Source organism: Clinocottus analis, unplaced genomic scaffold (genome assembly GCF_023055335.1).
Source record: "Clinocottus analis isolate CAN_PGR_092001 unplaced genomic scaffold, fCliAna1.0.p SCAF_6, whole genome shotgun sequence".
NCBI lineage: Eukaryota > Metazoa > Chordata > Actinopteri > Perciformes > Cottidae > Clinocottus > Clinocottus analis.
This window is the reverse complement of record NW_027176218.1, coordinates 11,303,666-11,325,952: the sequence shown is the minus strand read 5'-3', so window position 1 is coordinate 11,325,952 and position 22,287 is coordinate 11,303,666. Positions and strand designations below refer to the sequence as shown.

Here is a 22,287-nt window from a genome sequence, read left to right as displayed (position 1 = left end):
TTTTTGTACGTTTTGATGTCATTTATTATCACACTGCGGATACATTTAGTCTGTTCTCTATGTTGGGCAAAGTTCCTCCAACTGCACACACACAAAGACACAGACACACAAAGTGTAAGAAGAGAGAGGCCACTGTGGTAAAATAAATCAGTTAAAACGATGGATACTCAAGTTACTGTATGTACAATAACAGATTTTCCAGTAAAAAGCTAACCTTATGAATACATTTGCAACGAGTGGGTACAAGTAATCAAAAGTGAAACCTAGTTCAATGAGCATTGCAGAGTATTGATGAGTGTAGCTCCTAATTGTACTAAAACCATAAAGATCTCCAACACACTTGGAAAGGAGAGGTGAGTAAAAGGGTTTTTAGTTGGTTGCAATCTGCTACATAACATTTGATGCATCTAAATCTTAAGCTAAATACTAATGCTTTTGTATTGCATCTATGATATGTACCAGGTTCACCATCCTAGTTTAAAAAGCTAATTGGCAGAAAAGAAGGAGAGTCTATTTCAAAAGTTGATTTCAAAAGTCATTAGGATTTATTATTTGGGAGCGATTACTGACCCAATTTGATGACAATCCGTCCTAAACGTGTCCAGACATTTTAATAAAACCTGCTCGTAGCACAACATGAAAGATCAGCGGATAACCAAAGTCAGTAGGTTTCATCCTATGGGGATGATGCATGGCGGTCCAACATTGTGTTGTCCGTAAAATAGTTGTTGAAATATTTCCGTCTAGACCAAAGTGGTGGCCACCCAGAAATTGTAACCACTGGCTCCACACCACTATGGCTAAACAACTAAATAAAAGTCAGAGAAAGACTTAGCAGGATTGTGTGATTGCTGGTCAAGAACAGACGCAACAGAGAGAGAGAGAGAGAGAGAGAGAGAGAGAGAGAGAGAGAGAGAGAGAGAGAGAGAGAGAGAGAGAGAGAGAGAGAGAGAGAGCAGACAAAGACAGACAGCTCAACAGGAAAACTCACAGACTCAGATTCCTTTATGTATTTGTTTCCTCTTTGCCCAGCTAAGCAGCATCCTTGTTATTTTTTTTCCCCATAAGAAGATTAGCTGTAAGAGGTTACGCAACACTCCCAGATTACAGTGTATATAGTCGTTTTGATGCTCTATTCATCATATCCTTAGCAGCCTTATTAGATTGGCACTCATCCCTCGAACATTTCACAATAGCACTCTATTCATAGATCAGCTCCTGCTCTTTGAATACCGACATGCTAAATCCATAGACGGGAGAAAACCCTCTCTTTTTAACACTTACAAGACAAACAAAAACATCTTCAGACGAGCATCTTTAGACACAAGCAATTAGAGTTGTTAGATTGACCCGCAGAAGACGAGGTGACTATTGTGCTCCGTTATCAAGCTTATTCTGGGTTCCAATGTCTGTTCCTTGGATTGCCTGTCACCTACAAGCACATGCTCTCCAGCATCTGTGGTACAATTCCTGTCTGATATCATCCATACTTTATGGTACATCATTTGGATTCATACCCTGTTCCACTTGTTTATGTAAATGCTGATATGAGTATCTGTCACTCCACTCAATATGGTATGATTAATGTATGCTGCCCCACATACTCAGCTAAGAGATCTCTAAGTCTTTATGTCAGATGCTGCCAGCGGTTTGATAAAAATGTAAAAACAAGCATGATTTTTGTTTTCATATTTAGCATCATGCATGAGGATTTGAGATGTTTTCCATGGAAGCTATAAGAGAGATTTAAGATTCAGATGAGTCATGAGATGACTACTGCCGCATGCACAAAATGTAAATGGAAGTATGTTTCACTGTAACATGTGTGTATCTTCTTTAAAATTGCATTTAAAAGGCATTTTGATTCACATAAGTTGTGTCGGAAAGTAAAACAAATGTGTGTCCCAAAGAGAACACACATGCGTCCCCATACTGCCGCATGAAGGCGCGGAGTCACTCTGTTGAGGTCAAATTCATGTGACAGAGAGAACTATGATATTCCTCTTTGCCTTATGCTGAATACACTCTCCTTCAGGATCTCCTATTCTAGCTAGCAAGCCGTATATACATTTATATGCATATGTGCCTGAAGCATGCAATTACCTGTGTGTATGTGAATGACTGCTGGCAGTGTCATCACGGTGGTTGGAGGATATTAGCGACAGCAGGAATGGCTGATATTTCAGTGCTGCCATAGGGCTGTCTAACAGTGCAGAAAATAAAGGCTGGGAAACTCATTAAGACTCATTTACCATGTGTTGCTACTGAGTGCTCCAATTTAGACATGGAACTGACTTCAGATCTGCTGCTACAAACTGTGCGCCAGCATGCAGAAACAGATTCATGCCCCAACCCAGCTTGAACCACAAATCGTCCACTTGACTGCAGAAGGTAGAGGAGGGCAAAAAGCTTACGTAAACCCTATGTATACCACATGAAACAGACTACAAAAGGCTCATTATTTGTCTTGAAGAATTGTTAAAGATATGTCATAATATGAGTAAATGTGATTAATGGATACACCAAGACAAATACATGTTAAAATCGCATCAGTACTAAATGCTGTGACAGTGGTTGTTAAGGTCATTGGTCCAAACTCAACCATCTATTTTACATCTCAGCCCAATAGCAATGCCTGGAAGCCAATATATCATGATATCATCTATTCTTTGGCTCACCTGGTTCACCGCAGTAACTGGCTTGTGTAACTTGATCAGTGAGGAGGCCCAAGGCCCAAGGCTCTATGACACAGCACACACATATCCCCTCAACCCACACACAGACACACACAAAAAAACACACACAGGAAATGAAAAATAAAAAACGCTAAAATGGTCGTGAGCAAAATGTGTGTACCCAGGCATGCACACTCAAAAAAATACATTCTGAGCTATATGTAGTTTGTCATCTGGAAGATTATGTGAGCAGGAAATGATTTATTACCCACGTAACTTTGGTTGACTCGTGGTAAAAATCTGCTTGTGTTTGTGTGTGTGTGTGTGTGTGTGTGTGTGTGTGTGTGTGTGTGTGTGTGTGTGTGTGTGTGTGTGTGTGTATGTGTGTGTGTGTGTGTGTGTGTGTGTGTGTACATACAGGGTGTGAGTGTATGCACATGTTTCACGTATAAGGCTTTGTTTGTATATTTTTATTTGTATATTTATGCGGTTAACGTGGATGCATGTGTATGTTATGTGCATGTAATATCAAAGATGTGGCTGCTATTGAAATGCATAAATGAATACATTGGACTGTCTTTCAAAACAAACCTGGCTTTACACTTACATCTTAAAGCAATCTTGACTAAATGACGAGATGTACAGGACATCAGGGAAGCATAACATTTTTTTTAAGAAGCGTTTAGGCCCATTCATAGCGTTGTTCCATTCCACATGTGGAATGTGCCAATTCAACAAAAAATAAATCTAGATGCATTTTCTTTCCCTTCCCGGGCATCTACTCACATATTACAATGTAAGGCCCAAGATCACTCACTTTACTTTGTAGCATTAAAGCTGTGCCGCACAAACAATAAAAAATAAAGGATCGTATAGCACATGGGTTCAGAGTTATTTTATTCTACCTAAAAACAGCTTGGGATTTGTTGTAGAGACCCAATACTATCTATGACATCAGAGGGGCTTTATTGACTCTGAGCTCCTCTAAAACCGAGGCAAAAAAGGGTCCAATTGGATCCTACCTATAGTGCCTGAGTTCCTCTTGTCACAGAGAGAGAGAAAACACAGCCTTGTGAGGAAACATCGGTGCACACTGGTTCCTTGGAAGGAAAAGAAAAGAGAACAGAAACTCTTTGAATCAACATTTAGTGCATTTTAGAAACACCTCCGAGGGCCTGTCAAGTCATGAGTTCACTTTTCACTACACCGCATTGCCTCTCCACAGTGTCTTCGAATAGAACAGCACACATAATTAGACACACGTAATTACACGTATACAGGCACATATGGTCTCATCTGTAGTCTGGCTCTGTTTGTAATGATTAGAAAAGGGGAGGTGAAGTGAAGCGAGGATGGGAAGAGGAAACAAAAAGAGGTGGACTGAGAGAAGAGCTTAAGTCTAGTGAGAAAAATAAACAGTTAAAGCACTTACGGTTGTTTTGTTTCCGCTGTGTTTGAAATGGTACCAAGGGAAAGTTTCATGCCAGAGCAATTGTCTTCCTCTTTTTTGTTTGGTCCAACTTGCTATTTTAATATTTAAAGAAACTCTGTGTGTGTGTGTGTGTGTGTGTGTGTGTGTGTGTGTGTGTGTGTGTGTGTGTGTGTGAGTGTGTGTGTGTGTGTGTGTGCGCATGTGTGTGTGTGTGTGTGTGTGTGTGTGTGTGTGTGTGTGTGCGTGTGTGTGTGTGTGTGTGTGTGTGTGTGTGTGTGTGTGATTTTAGTGTGGATTTTTAGTATTATCCATAACACTGCAGGGCAATTTAAGTCCCTGAAGGGCACTCTGTGTTGTGAAAGAGTAGAAAAAGCTCCAGCATAGCCAAGCTCTCGCCTGGACAGCTCTTCAAAGCACCCCTCTCAGAGCAGCCATCCTGGAGTGACTGGCATTGGCAGAAATAACGGCATGACAGGCAAGGGATACATGGCCAGCACCAACTGAGGTATCCACATAAAAAAAGGAGGAAGGAGCTTTAGATTCATCCAATGTCACTGGCTACTCAGGATAGAAGAACTCCTGAGTTTTGGACCTATTCCCAGGCATTTTAATCAATGAGTTATAACTAAGTTTTCTGTGCAACTGTCGTGTTACCATGTTGAAACTGGGAACAGAGAAAGGAGAGGGAATGAAGGATGCAGGAAGAAACAGGCAGAGGAGGTCCACTTCTGTTGAAAGGTTTGTAATTAGCAACTGTGATAATTAACCAAATGGGAGATTAATGGACAGGGATGAAATTATTTCTGTGCTATTTAAAGCATACATGCACAAACAGATAACACAATCTCACGCTAGATAATACTGATTAAAAGATAAGCTAAAAATACATGTGGACAACTAAAAAACAACATGTGGCATTTCGGAGTAAACCAAGTACATTAAAAAGACAAGGCATGTAGAAGTTTCAATTTCACAGTGTTGCACCGGTTTGGATGGCTCTTGATATTTAGGGATGGATCACCTCATTTATAAAACATCCTCTTTTATCAAATAGCTAAATTAAATATTAAAACATGTGATAATTAACTATTGAGTGTCAGAAGTTGAGACAGACAAGACACACTTATGTGAGCACAGGCAGACAAACATACACACACATTCATACACACACCATTAGGTGATTTAAGAGGGCTGAGCTCTCCTCCTATTCATCATCGAGCTCCACTGTGACTGGCCTCTGACAAGTCCTGGGGAATCTGATCAGCGCAGACGGAGGACATATCTCACTCTATTCTCTCTCTGATGAACTCGTTTGACTCCAGTAAGAAATCTAGCTCCTATTTTCACTGTTAGATGTCATTATCCTAATTTGTACTCATTGAGAGCTCATTGTGTGTGTGTGTGTGTGTGTGTGTGTGTGTGTGTGTGTGCGTGTGTGTGTGTGTGTGTGTGTGTGTGTGTGTGTGCGTGCGTGTGTGTGTACGTGCACATTGTATCCAGTAAATGTGTTTCAGAATAAGTTTTAACATTGAAATAATGTATTAGTTTTGAGTAGATCACTGGATCCCATAATTTGGTAATGTTGTGTTAAAATTACTTTTTCACGAGTATGAATGATGAATGAAAATTAAACAAAAATCATACCATAGCACCAGACATTACTGCAATATCTATTCAGCACTGCCTATGAGGATTCACCTCTAAAGCATACTTTCAAAAATATAAGAAGGATGATGGTCATTTTATGGAAGATGCATTTCATACTGATTGAAAACATGTTGTTCCTCCAGCAAGCCTTTTGTCATTCTAGCTGAGACAAATACACAAAGCACTGTGGGTTCTATCATTCTCCATGTATCTGCTCATATAGCAGGGCATACATATTGATCAATATTCATTGTGTTTATTAAATATGTCAATGCTTTTGGGAGATTATGTTATTTGACACATAAACAACCACAAATAAATAGTGTTTTGAAGTAAAACTCCCACTAAGTAGAGTATATTGTGTGGGGACGACAGTGGCTTAGTGGTTAGCATGCTCCACTAGTCCATGTTGATGTGTCCTTGAGCAAGACACTTAACCCCTAATTGCTCCTTGTTGCTGTGTCTACGGTGTATAGAGAAAAAATGTAGGTTGCTTTGGATAAAAGCTTCAGGTAAATGTGCATCATTGTCAATTTGATTTTGGTTTTAACTGTGATAACACATTTGTAATTTAGATAGTCTCCATTTACTCTGGAAAGGTAAAAGAAAACGGGTTATTTACAATGGATTTGTATTCCTTATCTTCTTACCATTTAAAGGGAAGCATACATTTACACTAAGAATTAAGGTTGACCTGCTATTCCTAATTCATTTTGGGTATGATATTTTAGGCAATTGTGCTTGGCTAGAGCTTTAAAACCCGTTCAAACTTAATTATTATTCTCACATTAGCGTTGTCTTTTTTGAAGGTCCAATCAGCTTAATGACAGATAACTTTAATGAAACTTTCTATCCACCTTCAATAAGAAATTCCAATCACTAGGGATGCTTGAAGGCTTTTAGGGCCAAAACAATCAACGATATAATGTCATTAGAATCGGCCAATTTGATACCAAGCACAGATAGGTCCCGTTCTTAGACATGCAGGAAGCTCCAATGAGACACTTACAATGTTTATGGATTGTGTACTTGTATTTTTAAATGGTTTCTGCCACTATAAAAAGTCAAGTATTACGGTACATCACTGGGAGTTCATAATATTTTCCCATGTCACACAACACCCTCCAAAAGCCTCATTTAAAAACACAATATATTTGTTAGCCCATGCATGCCTTTCACATTCTCAAGGTCCACATGCAGCCATGATAGATCAGGAAGTGGACGTGGTGTACTGGAAGACAAACAAAAACTTTGACATGGGAGAGTACTATTTGGTCCCAGTTTCCTGTCGACAGTCATCATTGGTATCTTTTAACCATGAGTGTGCCCTAACCTTAATAATATAAACAATATTCCAGCCCAACTTTAACCAAATCGTGTTTCTGCCTAAACTTGACCAAATCTTAACTATAGTTGTGCCAAAGCAGAAAATTGTTTGATTTTTGTAACAGTAATTTGTATTGAAATATTGCATATCCTGGTGAGAAGGGAGCAGAGAAACTGGGATGTGAAGGTTATGTATTGACCTTACATCATCTTCATCATCTTTTCCTTTTCTTGCTTTGCCGCAACCTTGCAACCAATCCAAAATTTCTCAGAAAAACACACAGAAAAACACACCATGAGTACCTGTTGGGACTGACAAACTGCAGAGTGTTTACTCAAAGAAATTGTGTTTCTGGTCTGTCTAAAATGAGATACACCATCAACCAACTGACACTGGCTAAAACTAAGATTAATAGAGATCTTAAGGCGCACAGAGATGGTAACATCATTCTCTAACATCTAGTTCCAAACAAGGTTATTTTCTGGTTTAAGTACATTTTAATTTGTAAGTGCAGTACAGTATGTTTACACGTAACAACCAAATCTTGATTGACCATTGAGTTAATGGTGAGTTAATAGTAAGTGAGTGAGTGAGTGTAGTGTGCGTGTGTGTGTGTGTGTGTGTGTGTGTGTGTGTGTGTGTGTGTGTGTGTGTGTGTGTGTGTGTGTGTGTATAGGAGCCTTCGCTTAGCATCGCATTGATTCGGCCTTTCTTTCCTCTTGTCTATGCACTCTTATTGTCAGAATGCTGCCGCAGATCGCCTCATATCATTAATCAATTATTCACCAGTAGCCTGTTAATGTTTAATGAGTGAGGCTGCTGCGGTCAATTACTAATGAATTGTGGTCGTGGAGAGAAAGCTCAGAGGAGAGGCCAAATCAGATACTGTACACAGTGTGTTTGTTTGTGTGCACGTGTGTACATGTGTGGGCATACATATGCATACAACCACACCTGAGTTTCTGCATTTGTATGTGTTGGGAATAAATTGAATACAGAGTGACTAATTAAGGCTCATTGTTTTGTTGTTTTTTTTACAGATTTTTACCAAATGACACCCAGATTTCTTTTGAAAGCACATTGGCTTAAAGTGATTTTCACCCAGATTCCAAAGGCGTTTTAGGTCACAAGTACCACAGTTCCTTGTTATTTACAGTCCAGTTTACATATACTTGTGTATGGAAAGCTCAGAAAACACTTCTCAAGATGAAAGACAAAAATTGGGTAAATGCAAATTAGCTTTTTAATGTGTAGTTCTTCAAAAAGAAAGATAAATGGTTAAACTATGTTTTTGTTACACTTTATTTCATTTTCTGCTGAAAAAGCCATGCTTTTGTTTAAATTTAAAGTTTACCTTTTTTGTATCCAAGATAATCAAAAATAATGAGCGCTAAAACAGATCAACTTTGACTTGTATTTGAAAGAACAATGTGTCCATTTGATCCTGTATGGCAGCAAAGAAAGTTTGGGTAAAGCACCCTGGACAAAAGGTTATGTGAGGTGAGTCACTGCTCAATAAAAGTGCATTATGTGTGTGTTTGAGCATGTGTCTTTGTGTGTGTTGGACTGGCTAGCAGACGAACATGAGACAGGTCAGTGCACGTCCTGTGAAGAGTGTGTGGCCTGCAGTCTGTTGGCCATGCCTCTGTAACCAAGATAATTAGAGACCAACCCCCTGTTAGGAGCGACAAACCACGCAAAAACAACATTACCAACCATATGATATACACACGTCTGTACTCAGCCATCTAGAACACATTTAGGACTAATTTAATATGTGTCATACCTAATTTCCAAATATAGCCATTGTTTTTCAAATGCCCACTACGCACAGACCTTTGTGGCTCATCAAACCATGATGATGTCTGCTATTCTCATCGCCCGTACAGTCTGTGGCAATGGTGATGGGCGGCTGTAGCTCAGGTGGAGCGGTTTGTCCTTTAACAACAAGGTTGGTGGTTTGATACAAGTGTCCTTGAGCGGGACACTAAACACAAAGGTGCTCCCTGGGAGCTTTACTGCAGTTCATAAATGCTTGGGTTATATGCAGAGGACAAATGTCATGTATGTACCTGTACGCATATGACGATTAAAATACAGTTTTGTAAAGGGACTAAATTAAATTGGTTATTCTGAACCAAGTGTAAGAAAGAAAGAGAGAGATCAAAGAGAGGGATTTCAAGTAGACATGTATATTGTATGTTTCTCCAGTAGATTAAAAACACAGCAAAATAAAGGAAAGTCCCTTTAACTTATAAATGACTGAAATCTTACAGGGGGAAATCTCAGGTTGTTTAATGGCATAGTTCCTATTGGACTCATTTAAGAAGGAATGGTATCTGTGAAGTGTTGGACGTTTCTTTTGTTATCACACATGCAACCTGTTTATTTTCTGTGCTATCCACATGGTTCATAAAACAGGCATTCAGTATAGTATGTTTTTTTGTTGTTGTTTTTTATCTATAAAGTAGGTCTATGCCCATTGTAGTGGTGAAATTTAAGGCATGGTTAAGCCAGTCCTCTTATCAGAAGAACCCTTTAACCTTGAAACCTAATTAATAAAACACATTTAACTTGTGTTTAATGCAGTTGGATGTTGTTTTTCCAAAATGAGGCTGTAAATCTGGTCTCCGGCAGAAACATACGCACACAATAACCAAATGTGTACCTCTTTAGTTTGTTAAAGCAAATTCAGGAACAGATGATTTATTATGTGTCCTTATCCCATAAGGCTTATGGAAATATACAAAAACTGTGTTATTGCCACATTACAGAGGAATTCCTTTTGTGAAAAAATCTTTTTTTCCACTTGGCCACATAACAAGTGACCACACTGACCAAAGCAAATGGAAGCTTGCGGTAGTAACTAGCTCCGTTGTCTGACCAACACTGGGCACACTTCTAAGCACACTCACCCCTCTGTGTGAACCTCCACCCATCACGAGGCCAAGACAGGACAGAAGACCATGGGAAATGAAGCATGTCTAATTCTATTAGCGAGGGGACACAAACAATCTGTGGGGAATCAAAGGAGAAGGAAACATAATCCCAGTGGACCCACTTCCTGCTGCATGAGCTGAAGCAGTTCACTAGGATAAGGCAGGATAAATTCCTGCACACTTTGCTTTCCAAATACTCACACTCTCCAACTGGCCAGTCGTACGGTTGTAGAGGGTTAAATATAGTGAGGTTCAAGTTGTCCATATTTACTCTCTGTCACAGTGGTACCTATCTTTCTCCCAGACTCATTCTTTCTCTCTTTCATTCTTTCTGTCTTTCTTTCTTGTTGTGTTGTGGGGAAAGGCCAGGCACAAAGCTCTCTCGCTGAGGGACCCTTACGGGACAAAGCTGGCTTTCTGGGCTTTCTGCATATATGCATGACATGCAGACAATGAGGCTTTTATTAGAGTAGCCAGCATCTCCGAGCTGGAACGACAGGGACGAGGGATGAAGTTTGGGAAATCTGTGACTGACACTGGGCACTAGTGTGTGTGTGCACTTCCCACCTCATGCCTGTGCATGTACGTGTGTCACAAAGGTGTGAAGTGGATGCTTTTACCCCTTACTTCTTCAGCCAACTAATCAATCTCTGCCCATCCAAAGCTTATCCTCAGAGACAGTTTTCTTATGCCATATGGTGTCACACAGTAGATACATGAAAAACATGAGCCTGCAGTCAGAAACTTCTGCCTGCTGTCGTCATCGATCAGCATATAAAAGAAAAACAACAATGCGCAGCGGCCCTTAGTCGCCGCAATCAAAAAACAGCTTTAAGCATGGCCTCATACAGTGTATCTCTATGCACTTGACTAACTTTACAATACGGAAATCAGGCTTCTAGACTGAGTGCTTCTCTCTCGGTGTTGTCTGTGTGTGCATGTGTGTGCGTGTATGCAAAAGTGTATGTAGCGTGCATTTGTGTGTGTGTGTGTTTGTATTGTGTCAGAGAAAGAGAGAACACTCTGTGACTTAATCATGCGTGAAGAGGATTTTCTGTTCAGAAGGAGCTGCACACTTGCATACTTGCATTCTAATGACTCCATGTGCATAATCATATAAACAAGTACAGATGAGCAGATGTGTGTGTGCGCATGCACTGACACCTAACATACACAAACACACACACACACACACACACACACACACACACACACACACACACACACACACACACCACTAAGGGGCCATTGTTTCTGTTCTAATGATGGGCAAAAGGGGAAACAGGCAGAGGGAGGCAACGAACTTGAACAAAATTGTGTGTGTGTGTGTGTGTGTGTGTGTGTGTGTGTGTGTGTGTGTGTGTGTGTGTGTGTGTGTGTGTGTGTGTGTGTGTGTGTGTGTGTGTGTGTGTGTGTGTGAGGCAGCCATATATCATGCATCCTGTTTCCGTGATGTATGACAAGCTTTGGATGGAGACTTCAAGTCACAGCTCTTAGGGTGTTTATTGGATGTCTTATATCTCTATACCACTGAACCATGCAGCTAATGCAATATTTTTCATGTTCAGTGCTGCTCTCACAGTTTTTCTTTGCCACTGACATCTTAGTGTATGCTAGTGCATTTAAGCATTGATGGCACTTGCATAAAACAAGAAAGGATGTGGAATTATGTTTCAATAAATACAATGTACACGTTTTTGCTTTTTTATTCGCAAGAGCAGATGTACATGTGAATTCATTTTGTATGTCAGTCTGCAACTAAACACACACGTACAACATGGGATCATCTTTTTCCCCTTTCCCTCTTTTCTTTCTCACACTCTCTATTCTCTGTCTTCACTCAGCAAAGCTGAGCTGAAGTTGTTGTTCTGAGTGGTAAACATGTGCTAAGAGGGGTGTGTGTGTATGTGGGGGGGAATGGCTAAGTTTTCTTTTCATCCAATAAAAATGTCTCCTTGCCGGATCGATTGTTGTTGCTAGGAGACTGAAGCATCCTTTGGCAAGGGGCTACGGATCTACACGTCTGTTGTTTCTCTCTCGCTCTCTCTCACTCACTCTCTCTCTCTCACATGCACGCGCGCTGACACACGCATGCAGACATAGACAGAGCAGGCGCGCAAAGCAGTGGCGCCCATACTCTCTCTCTCTCTCTCTCTCTCTCTCTCTCTCTCTCTCTCTCTCTCTCTCTCTCTCTCTCTCTCTCTCTCTCTCTCTCTCTCTCTCTCTCAGTGCGACTCCTCCGAGGGATCAGGAGTAGACTAAGTCAAACTTCCAGCGGCTGAAGATTTGTGGGCAACCTTTTGAAGGATCCAAGTCATCAAGGTAGGTAAAACAGAACATAATCCTTTCTGGTGAGGGAATGTGTTGCGGTGTGAGATTTCGGGTTAAGCGACAGAGTGCAGAGAAAAATTGTCAGTCCAGGACCGTTCGAGCGCGCGTCAGCCAATCCTACGGTGGGGAACCATTTCTTTGAACTTTGCGCAGGATTTAAACACCCGATTGTTTTCAGACACATGTGGTGCCGATGTTTATATTATAAGAAGGTGCTTCTTCTGATCGCAGGTTGTGATAAAGAGGAGGGAAAGAGGAGGGGGGGACATAGTTGCTAATCTCCGCAGCAGATGCATGATAAAGCTACAGGAGGTGAAACAAAGAGTATCTGCAGTTGCGTATTTTACGCTGCGTGAAGAAGTTATTTGGGTTCAGCCGCAACGGCCATGTCCCGCGGCTTTAAGCTTCCTGGAGAAAAGATGGGCGTGTAGTGCGTCTCTGGAAACAGGCATACAGGTGGATCTGATAACCGTAGTGGTCACTGATTATCAGTGGAATTACTTTTTCTTTGCTTCTCAACAAGCACTCTACACCTTTTCGCAGGAGGCGAGGTGCTTGACATTTTGGGCATCTCAATGCCCAAAATGCCACTGCGTACAGACTTGAGACAAAGACTGTTATTGGTGCACCAGCAGTTTCATATTTCAAATGTCTTTCCACTGACAGTTAAGCTTTAAGGTTTGATGAAACTTCTCTCTTTCCTGAAATGTGATTTACCTTAGACTCTAAATAACATGATTAAATTCTGAAGACAAGCGAACACCAATTGGCCAGTGGGCTGCATTCCAGCAGGGTTGTCATGCCACTCAACACTGAGCTTAGAGTGGCCGTACATGTTGTGCACACGGTTAGACTGTTTCTAACTAAAATTAAAAATATATATATTGTAAAATATAAATCAATAAGAAAGTAAGAAAAAAAACATACATTAAGTTTTGCTTACGTATTGTGTATTTATCCTTAATGATCTCATGAAATGTACACCTCAGATGACCAAATTTCCTTTTAAACATCACCCATGATGAATTATGGCAATTCATTGAGGAGCCGATATTAAACTTTGGCTTAGTGTTTTAATGCACATTTTTTTTCTTCTCTTTTTTTCCAAAATCAAAAAGGTACAACTTAGCTGAAATGGCATGCATGAATGATCAAAATAATAATAATAATAATAATAATAATAATAATAATAATAATAATAATAATAATAATAATAATAATAATAATAATAATAATAATAATGCATTTGGTCAGAAAGCAAAGCATTGATGCAGAATCTGTTTTATTTTTATTTTCTTTAGGGGTGAGGTGAATGGATATTTCTGTTTAATGTATTTCGTACATTTTGAGAACTCTACCTTACGGTGGTTTGCATCTGACATTTTGCTTTCCTAATCCATTGCAACAAGTTTGTGTATACATGCAGATTGCACATATTTGTGCACGATAATGTGTGTGTAACCTGTTGCGTAATTAAGTGTAATTTTATACATGCGTTAATTCACTGTTCAACTTATTCAGTTGGAACATTTATGAGTGACAGTTGGCAGTGTATGTGTGTGTGTGTGTGTGTGTGTGTGTGTGTGTGTGTGTGTGTGTGTGTGTGTGTGTGTGTGTGTGTGAGTGTAAGAGTTATTACATTGCAGGGTCAAACACAGTGTAGGAGGGGAGTCGCAAGTGTGGGTGTGCATTTGGTGGCCTTGTTAAACCTTAAAAACATATTTCTTCTTAATTGTGTTTTTGTGTGCCTTTGTGTTCGGGGAATGTGCATCTCTGTGCAAGTCAGAGGACAATAGTTTGCAGTGATTTCATTTTAAATTTTAGAATTTTCTTGCTTGTGATGAATGTGTGTACCCAAGCTTGTGTGTGTGTGTGTGTGTGTGTGTGTGTGTGTGTGTGTGTGTGTGTGTGTGTGTGTGTGTGTGTGCGTGTGGCCTTGTTGCTTCCACTTACCACTCACTCGATTGCAGAACTTCAGCAGTGTACTAGCTCAGTACATAAAGGAAAAGGAAGCCCTAGTTGTATTGGTTATCTGAGTGGGCAGATGAGTCGTGTGTGGATTTAAATATGTGATGTGACATATATTTTGGTGTATTACACCAAATATTGTGATTTGCTGACGGTTATCTGTGATTGATGTTTTCTGTTTAGTAATGTATTTGCAGTATCCGGTAACCTGTGTCAACATCACTAAGCTAAGATCAAGTATCTCTTATCGACTATACCCACAGCTCAAACCCCGAGCTTGCAGTTAAAGTTATAGAATCAAAAAAGTCAATTCTTGTGTAATTCTACGTGAAAGGCAGCTTTCCGGATACAGCCAATAATTACATATAGATATAAACAAATATCAAATCCTCTGCCCCTTAAGCCTGAAATGTACTAACTGTGAAAAGTGTCACAGAGCACATTGGATGATGGCTGAGGTCAAATTCACTTTTGAACAAACATGTCTGAATACCATAGACATGTTCCACTTCTCTGCTCTCTATCCATATTATTCTACAAGACACACTATGTAAACACACCTGCTCATAATGTGCATTAGGATTGAGATGGGAGTGTGTTTTACCTTTCATGGGTGAAAATATCAGTGTCTGGAACACACAGTAATCACTGAGCACATGGATAGACTGCAAAAATGTGGATTATGCACTAAAAGTGCTTTCTATGGACATGTTGTCACTATTGGAATTCATTTTAATCAACTAAGATTTCAGCTGACCTCAAAGTGATGGACAAAACATTTTACTTTTCAAGCCACGGGAGGAGATTGATATTTCAAAAAAGAGTTGGATGTGGTACTTAATTAATAACGGTGTAGTGGTGTGAGGCCCACAAAATCGTCCATCTTTTTTTGCACATGGCCACTAAAATATTTTACCCTGAGATGTGTTACAGCGAGTTACAGCTGTGGATCAGCTAGAGTTGTGGATGGTGGTATTTTAGATCTGTCAAGCTGGCATGGTCACTGAAAGTACAATATCATCCAGAAAAGACAATGTAATGGATCATTGGAGATCTGTAGGGACCAACTTAATGGCACACAGCAAATGCTGTCCTGGTTGAGGCCAACGCTGTCTTCTACCACTGATGGCAGAATCACTTTGCGCAAATAAAATGCATATTTTCAGAATTGTGACTATTAGATCTATAGTCCAACATTTCACTGTATATTTCCAACATATCTTTGCTACTTTTAAAGTGCTTTCACATGCTATGATGTAACCTTTCAATTTGGCTGTCCTTGATGTGCTGTTGGTAAAGTCTAATGTTCTTTTTTTTAAAATAGATTTATACATTTACACTGACTTTAATATACTTACTGAGCGATGCTACTTTTGAGTAGTGCTTGAGTTTAGGTCCTACGTTTTAGTTGAATGATAATCAATGATATTATATTTGTTACTAAGACTGAATAATTAATTATTTGTGAAATAACTTACTTAAAATCTGTAAAGCATTGTACATGTTTTACAAGCGCATTTTGTAAATATTTACAAATGTTTCGTGTAACACAACATGCCAGTAGTAGTTATGTGCCTTATTTCACTTAAATAATCATTTTAACATCTTAGCATTATATTATAAGAGTGTTTGTATGAAAGGTTTTTGAAAATCTGGTGTGTTGTAAGAGTTTCTCAATGTTGCTGTCCGTGGTGCTGAATTCACTAGTAACTTGACAAATTGTGTCTTTGTTAGCTGTTTTTAAAACAAATCATGAATGAAATTAACATGACGTTCAACACAATGCTTGGAAAAGTCACACTTGAATACAATATACAAGTTGTTGTTTTGTTGTCCTCTTTCACTTTATTCTTTCTCTTTCTGGTTTCATGTGTTTCACCACGCTGAAGACGAGGGGACGGAAACATGGGCTCTAATCTCAGTAGAGCCAAGAGGAGTCTAATACACTAAGAAAAACGGTAGGTAACTCATAATAAATGTCTGGTTTCACGCTCACAACAAATGTACAAACAAATATATGCAAAAATATATAGCATAACTTGCTCCAAATAATGTAATAAACCCCATTAAAAAAATCACTGACAAGACCCTGTCCACATTTTGGTTGAGAGCATACTGTTCTATGCAGTCTCATCTTTAGTATCATTCCTAAAGCTTTAGACACAACCAGATCATAATCACATATAACTATCACTTTTATCCCCTTAGTTAAGTCAACATTTTAAGAAAATCATTATAAAGCGTCCACCGTGATAAGGGCTTTACTTGGTTATGATCTCGTTCCAGAACTGCTTCCTGACAGCAATTAGGTGTCATCCAGTAGGACTCTTCATGCGTTGCTGGGACCTTTATGCTCAAACAAGTACTTGTAACTTCAACCTTTATCCCCCAAATAGCAGCATCTTTCACATCAGCAGCACTGAGGCTTATGCAAAGTTCCTTTCTACATGTTTTCAGCTCATTCCCACAAGTTAGCGTCTCTACTTAATGGGATCTTATACTCTTTTGCAAGAATCAGTCCCACTGTAAAATCTCCCAGTTACTGGAGTGTTGGCCGTTTTCGAGAGATTGAAGAAAGAGAAGATAAAGAAGAGTTGAGACGTAAAATGTGTTGTTGTTGTTATTTTTTTAATAAACTATTTATAGTGTTACATGCAGCTGAATTTGCTTGTAGGATTTCTACATTTTCAGTTATTGCAACAGGTAAATGTGGAGAATTGTAGCTAAAAGATCTCCATGAAAACATGAAAGCATGTGCTGCTGCAAATTGTTTTTGTTAATGACAATCTTAAAATACAAGTACTGTTTCAAATTGAGTTTCACTACGATAATTTAAATTAATATCCATAACCAAGTTCTTGGCATTTCAATTTTTTTATTAGTTTTTGTATTAGTAAGGTTGTTCTGCTCCTCGTATTTCTGACACTGTTATGCTCTAGTGAGGAAACAGGGAAGAGTCTGGAAATCACTGCTGCTTCCCACAGCTCACCTCTCATCAGCAACAACAGCCACTCACAACACACACTGAGCCACGCACACACATGTACATACACACAAAGCGTAAGCACCGTTCACTGACATCCAGCCTTCCCTACATACACAGAAAGTCTCTCTCTCACATACACACACACACACACGTGCACACACGCACACGTACATACATACACTCAGGGGATGAGGCGGGGAAAGGGCAGTGGGATGTACAGCTGTGATGGTGTGTCTCAGAGAAAGATCAGACTCTTTAATAAATTATGAGCTTGAGGAGGGAAGCAGTGTGTGTGTGTGTGTGTGTGTGTGTGTGTGTGTGTGTGTGTGTGTGTGTGTGTGTGTGTGTGTGCGTGTGCGTGTGTGTGTAAGAGTTATTACATTGCAGGGTCAAACACGGTGTAGGAGGGGAGTCGCAAGTGTGGGTGTGCATTTGGTGCATTTGGTGTGTGCGTGTGTCTATGTGTAAGAGATCAATAGTGAAAGGTGGTTTGCTGGTCATCCAGGGGTTACTATGATATCTTAGTTTGTGGTGGTTGTGATGGAGCTTTTTTCATTTTTGTGAGTGTTAGATGGAGTTTTGTTTTTTTTACCTTTTGATATCTTTAAAGAATTGAATAGTGCACACACCTGGCATTTTACATACCTAGGTCAGCAATGGCACATGATAAATTATGTTGTCCATTGCACTTTAAATCCCAAACTTTTGTGACATTACAAGCATAATAACCGTGTAAGTGCTTCCTCCTATTGCATCAGGTACAGTAGCTGTAGAAATTCATTCCTCACTTGCAGGTCAAACTCTCTTGATCAGACCACAAAGCTTTTCCTTGCTCGTTGTTGTGTAGGCATCGACCACTACATGTCAGTACTACAAAGCTGTAAACATCACTGCAAAATGATCATTAAACTGTAGTGTATACAGTAGTCTGAAAAACATTTTCATTTTTAGTGTCAATCCATTTTTGCATTATCAATTTAAATGCACAATTTACACGCGTTTGTGAAATATGCAATACTGTTGTTAATTTCCTGAAAAGTTTAGGTTTCTGCAAAGCATAAGAAGAAATAGAAGGATGACGCTCACAGAGCTAGAGTCTGTTCCTCAACTTCAATTTCAAACAACTGACAAATTAAACCACACTAGATGCAGTTGTATATTTATAAACCTAAGTCGTTAATACATTTTATTGTTTTATATCCTACAATTTTATTGTTTTATATCACACTACAAAGTGTGATATATCACTACAAACTATATATATATATATATATATATATATATATATATATATATATATATATATAGATATAGATATAGATATAGATATAGATATAGATATAGACATAGATATATAGATATATAGATAACTATCATGATCAATATCTGAGATGCACTGACTAACACAAGACAGCAGAAAATGAATGACAACTTTGATAAATTGTTTAAAATAAATAAATAGTTACTTTATAACACATAGTGTCAATTTATTTTTTTAAATACCAAATAACAAAGTTTTGTCATGGTATGTTTATTAAGGTCAAAGTTTCAATACAATAGATTGAACTTGTTGTGCTGCAGTGGAAACAGTTAGTCTGATGTCCATGCACAAAAGTGGTAGAGAAAATTAAAAGTTAGGATATATTTAGGAGTCTTGTGTCTATATTCAAACCAATTATATGTCTTCTTCCAGCTGTTTGAGGTAGGCAGTACTCTCCATTACTCTCTCCCGGTATTGCAACACTCTGTACATTTCACGTATCGACTGCAGTGACGACAGACTGGTGGGGTGTGAGCATGAATTAAGCAGGATGCAGCAGCTCCCGTGCCATGAAGAGGTTGACTGATGCTACATGATGACTCCCAGGGTCATTAGATGATTGTTAAGTTGATAGATGCCATCCACGGAGAGGTAATTCTCATTTTGACAGGCCTGCCGCCCTCTACAGTGATGGAATGTGGATCTGATGAATGCCTTCACACAACCCTGGTCTGTTTTTAGGTTGAGCTGCCATTTTTAATCAGGCCACCAAAACTCAGGAAAAAAACACTGTGAAGTCGATGAAGACAGAGACAATTAACTGAAGCTCAACGGGAAGCCATAACAGATACAACTAGGGCTGCAAATCCACTCTTTTTTAAATTCTATATATTAATGTATCACTTCTTCTTCAGTTTTAGTCTATACAATTGAGCATGGGTGAAAAATCCTCATATTTCAGATGCTGTAGCCAACAGTTGCTGGTATCATTGTTTGATATAAACTTTAAAAAACAATGACATGAAATAATTGATTCATTTTCATCACTGTAGCAGTGACAGTGATGATGTCCCAAGTCATTCGTCAGGTCTCACTAAAGTGCACTGCGTGAAATAGTCCCATTGTAGACTTGGTTTGGTGCTCAAAGGTTAAAAGCTCTTTTAGTGTGGAATCCCTTTGAAGTACCCACCTACATGAAAACACAGTTTAGTCTGTGTGCACCTGAAGCACACCTCTTGTTCTGCGGGTTAATCAAATTGTCATCGGAAATGTACTTCTTTATCTATTACACCATGTGGATTGCAGGCTACAAAACGTGGGGCTGCAGTTCTTTTGTCAAACAAAGATCAATGATTGTGCAGTTACATTTTTTTCGGCTGTCTTTCAGGTCCAGAAAATCAATTTCTGTTTCTAACATGATAATAAGGCCCTTGCCCTTTGAACCTAATGCAGGTCAGGAAATAGACTGATTATTCGATACAGGAAAGGTTGTCTGTGTGAACGGACCGTCAATAGTCATCTGAGATCAGAGGACCTGATTATTATTTCGATTGGTAATTGTCAATAAAGACGCTTTGACCCAGGTTAGCCATCATCACCCTCCGGTATGTTATTTAAGATGTCTGAAGTTTGTTTTCAGTGAATGAGTTGTTTTGTACCATGTGGATTGGCGTGCTTTAAAAAGGTTGGGGGGATGTGCATTATGTCTCACTTGATGTTTGGCTGTTATGTTTTGTTCTATTTATGGATCATCAGTCTTTTCTGCCTAAAATGTACTTTGTAAATAATTAATGGTCACAGCCCCTTGCAACTGTTGAACTGTCAGAAGTCCGGGACACCATTCATACACACACTAAAAAAGTAATAAAAGTAGCTCTTTTCACACAAGAAAATAATGAGTTGCATTGCACATATTAGGCATTAGAGAGAGCGATATAGAAGGAGAGAGAGAGAGAGAGAGAGAGAGAGAGAGAGAGAGAGAGAGAGAGAGAGAGAGAGAGAGAGAGAGAGAGAGAGAGAGGGAGAGAGAGAGCAAAAAAACTAAAAAAAAACTGAAAGTCTCCCCATACTGTAAGATCCACGTCATTGGTGCAGCTGTGGGTTCTGTCAGGTGCACTAGACAGATAAACAAGTACCCACACATGCACACACAAACACACACACACACACACACACACACACACACACACACACACACACACATAAATAGAATGAGAGAGAGAGAGAGAGAGAGAGAGAGAGAGAGAGAGAGAGAGAGAGAGAGAGAGAGAGAGAGAGGGAGAGGGAGAGAAAGAGAGAGAGAGAGAAAGACAGGAAACACACACACGCAAAGAGAAAAGAAAACAGAAAAAACACAGAGAGCTGGATTGTGGGGCTTGTGGATCTCTCCTCTCAGTGTACTGCGGTCCATCGACCCTGCATGGCTGCTCTCAGCTGGATACGTGTCATCCACAGCAGCCCTGCCTGTTAAGAGGAGCGCGAGGGCTGTGGAGGGTGTTCGGGAGGTGGAAATAAATGGGTAGTGTGGAGTGGAGCACCAGCAAGGAGAGGGTGGGAAAGGCAGAGGATGCAGGGACGAGTTCATGGAGGAAGCGGGATGAAACACAAGAGGCAAAAGAGGAAGGAGGTAGTGGGTATGCAGCCGACTCACTGACTTTAGATTTGAACAAGGTCAGAGGTGAAATGGGGTTATCTGTCAGATGTTACTCTGCATCATAGCTCCCAGGGAGAAGGGTCAGTAGTCAGCATCCTCTTTTATCTGATCCTCTCTCCTCTCCTCCTATTGACAGTCAGTTGTTTTCTGGCTGTTGTTTACTCACCTCATGTGTTTCCCCCATCTCTCTTGAATAGGTTTCTGTAGTGATGTTGCCATGTGCCAGCTGGCATCTGCTCTTATCCTGCTTTATTCAGGTAAGACTTTGAATGCCCATATGTGGGATATTTGTCTAATAGGGCTGTTCAAAACCACAGTTGATTTAATCAGCAGATCAGTAAAACTGAGTTTCTCCACAAAGAGTAACACAAAAGCGCCACTTTAAATCTTGTGTTTACCAGATATTTGCTCATACGTTTTTTGGAAATAAGTAATTTAGTATGAAAAAGTATAACAAATTACTAATAGAGAAATCTGAGTCGACAGAAAACAAAAGAACTGCTCGACTAATGGGCTAAGAGGGGGCAGCCCTAATATGTACCACTACCATTCTTATCTGTCCATTTTAATGTAAGGATACAACCATCAGGCGATCGGCTTAGCTTGCCATAGCGACTGGAAAAAGGGGGAAAACCCGCCTGGCCAAAGATAATAGAAGCCGCCTATCTAAACCTGAAGATCAAACAAACAATCAATGGCTGCATTACAACAGGCTGAGACAAACATTTTTATGATATAATTTGTCCATAAGTGCCACAGATTAAAGATAACTAGCTCTTAACCTCTATGGTGAACAATTCACGAGTTCAAGGCAAGGCACGACGACATTTGTTTGACAGGAGAGCGCCAAACAGACACTTTTACATGCAAGAAGCTATTTTAATTTCACATTATCATTTTACAGCGTATATGATTGACTCATGTTTGTCTTCTTGGTTTTATTTCCAGACTGCACAGCCTATGAATGTGATGGTGTATGTAAGCCGAACCTCAACCTCTTCTCTCCTATTTGAATGCTTAAGACTGAATTTACAGGCAACAATGTTTCTCTGACAAAGCATACATGTT

General features: G+C 39.6%; 1 protein-coding gene across 3 annotated transcripts in view; it reads left to right on the top strand.

The window, feature by feature from the left end:
- Positions 1–5,361: 5,361 nt before the first annotated feature.
- The window catches only part of grm3 (glutamate receptor, metabotropic 3), a 40,319-nt gene continuing 23,393 nt past the window's right edge, over positions 5,362–22,287 (top strand). The window contains exons 1-4 of one of the 3 annotated variants that reach the window (XM_068602156.1): positions 5,362–5,428; positions 12,250–12,342; positions 16,209–16,277; positions 21,417–21,476. The gene's annotated coding sequence lies outside the window, so the exon portion shown is untranslated. Of the gene's footprint in view, positions 5,429–12,150; positions 12,343–16,208; positions 16,278–21,416; positions 21,477–22,287 lie in introns of those variants that run through there. The other 2 variants (XM_068602158.1, XM_068602157.1) reach the window with 2 other exon arrangements.